Consider the following 3,005-nt stretch of genomic DNA (forward strand, 5'->3'; position numbering starts at 1 on the left):
GTAAAATTTGGCCTGGATACTGACCAGAGTTTATTATCGCCACCATGTTACTGACGTCGTTGCCTCATTACTGCAACGGCAGACTGTCCTCTTACATGTAATACCCTGACTGACTAACACAGTCAGGTTTCTCTGAAGCTGAGATATTGTTGTTCTGAAAAAGAATGCATGATTTCTACTTCTGTTTAGCAACAGAGGAAATGTTGCTTTTTTAATTCAAGATAAGATAACCACCCATCCCTTCTGCCATCCTGTCAAGTGTGATTTCAGTTTTATGAGTATTGTGCGGAAGCAAAGGGCCCGTGTTTTCAGCTCCAGATTCTTATTCCTCCTAGTCCAGCTGCAATATTCGGAGCCCAACAAAGACATTCATTCCTGGGATGGTCATTGACCAGCTTGTTAAAGGTGAGAAAAGAAATCCTCTTAAACAGTAATTTGATTTGTGTATCGCTTAAAGTCAATCTTCATTTAAAAATATAAAATAATTTTGCAGTTTCTTACAAACATGAGGCACATGACACATGATGCAATGAACGACTACAATATTATATAACAATAAACCTCAAAACGTTAACGGTAATATCTTTAATGGAAAGCAGATGTCGTCTTACTTTATTACAGAGAAAACATGAAGAGTAGCAGAAAAGACATTCCAGAGTAAAGGAGAGAAGGCAGGTTAAATTGGTTGTTACACGGGAATAACTATGAGAGTTGGAGTGAGAAGCTATGTCAGGCCAAGCCAGGTAGTGTGGCTTGTTATACCAGGTGGAGTCAGATGGAGCAGTGAAGTTGCTAACCCCAGCACTGGTTATGTTTTCCCAATAGACTGTGATATGGAAGGTGTCAGTGGCTTCATTTGTGTATGAGGGTATTGCTGTGTGTTCTCCAGGCAGTTCCAGTGTGAGTCACGTACAGTCAATAACATCCCCGTAACCTCACCCATTTTTACTAAGTTGCAGCGTGCTGGTGACCATTTAACATAACCATTAACAAAAGCAGCAGTGCAGGACGTGGAAGATACTAATGCCACTTAGAAAAGCACATTGCTAAAAGGAGTTTGCTCATCCTCAGTAGCAAAATACGACTTCAGTACTGACATAACACAGTATGTCCGTGGTATATAGCAAAAAAGCAGTATGACTAAGTTATTTTATAACGTAGCACAACACGGCCACAGGCACACCGTACACTACACTGTGATAATCATCAGTGAAGCCTTGCATAACACACTACTGTTGTATGGGGTAAATTATTGAATCAAACATACAAAAAGCCATTTTAGCTCAACACAGCGGTGGGAAAAACACGTGAGGCTCAGCACCAGCGAAAATTATTTTACGGTGAATGAATGCAACCGATATCTCTAAATGTATATATATTTCAGTATGCGAAAATCTTTTATGTGTTGTGAAAAGATGTAAATGAACCCGCAAGAGAGCAGGAGAGCCTTTAAATCTGATTTGGTCCTATGTGTAGATTATTTTATATTTTTATGTGTAATCCAATTTCCGAGTTTATTTACTGAGAACTGAATGTAAAACAGTTCTTCACAGCACTTTCTTGAACCTATTTCTGGATCTCTCTCAATATACATATCATTGGTAGGGTGGTGATGTGGTGTGTGTGTGTGTGTGTGTGTGTGTGTGTGTGTGTGTGTGTGTGTGATTTAGTAATGTTGACGTCGCGGTGGTGGTAGTGGTAGTGATTGTGGTGTTATGACGGATGTCTAGTATACTCTTCAATCTCCTGTCTGGTTGTTCTGTATTTTATGCCTCTAGTCTCGTCCCTCACCTCTTCCTCTCTTCCTTTCAGCATTGTTTTAAACTCTTCCCTATATCCCCATCTTATGTCTCTTTTTCCCCCTCTATGTTCCTTTTCAACTCTTCTCCCCTACTCCTTCGACCTTGTCCTCTCCCCTCCTCCCTCCCTCCTTTCCCGGTATTTCAAGCTGTTTTCCCTTCATAGGGAACCTGAATTTTGTCAAAGTTAATGATTAAAGCTGCTGATTGTCATTTAGAAAGAATATTTGTTATTTTCAAGTTTCTTTTAAAGTATGTTTGTAAATAATTATTCAATTAAACAGGTAAGAAAATGTGGATTATAGTCATAATACTGGTTGACCAATTTGGAAGGATATGAAAGGACATTAGAGTAAAAGAAGATATGAGCCTAGATCAGGGAAGGAAAGATTATGCTATGTTGTCGATTTTAGTTCATTATTTTCCAGTCTATGTAGGTTGGGTAAGGTTACAGTAGGTTAAGTAAACTTGGATAGCGAAGGATTAGGTTATAACACCGTGTGTTAGGTTTAGGTTAGATCTGATTATGTTAAGTTCGGTAAAGTTAATATTGTCATTGAAAAGGAAATTATATCTCCCACGGGATGAGAGATCTTGGTGCGCAGTGCTGAAGTGATCAGTTGTGTGTAAAAACGCATCCTGGGAATCCAGATCATAAAACATAGAGCAGGAGGGATGATAGATGATTGTCTTAAGAATTATTAACCCCTTCAGTGCGAGTGGTTCTTCCCTAATTGAATAGCATGATCCACAATTTGCCAATTGGAATATAGTAATCAAAATCGTGGTGCAGGGGTTAGTGACATTTTTAAAAATTTATTTACTGAGAAAATTATTAAGATGTACAAAATCGTTTAAAGGTGCATCAGTAGCTGAGCTTCATTACATTGATGGTTTTAAGAAAGATTTTTTTTTTTTTTTTTTTTCAAACTCAGCACTAAATAATCCCGAAACTATAAGAACTTTTTCAATACAAGGTGCCGTTTTTTCTGCCATTATCAAACGATTTTTCTTTCTCATTTTGGCCGAAATAATTCATATATAAAGATGCTCATAGTGATCTTCACTTACATGAGAAGTTAAGCTAAACAAAAACAGTCTAATGTGGCAGAAATCTACAAATAAAATGAATAATCGTGGTGAAAGTGTTGAGAAGATAGTTTGGTATTTCCTTCATTCTGTTAATATCATTTTTAGAACATCAGT

Source organism: Coenobita brevimanus, chromosome 45 (genome assembly GCF_032717465.1).
Source record: "Coenobita brevimanus isolate Jiangsu-jjx chromosome 45, ASM3271746v2, whole genome shotgun sequence".
In the NCBI taxonomy this organism is placed as follows: domain Eukaryota; kingdom Metazoa; phylum Arthropoda; class Malacostraca; order Decapoda; family Coenobitidae; genus Coenobita; species Coenobita brevimanus.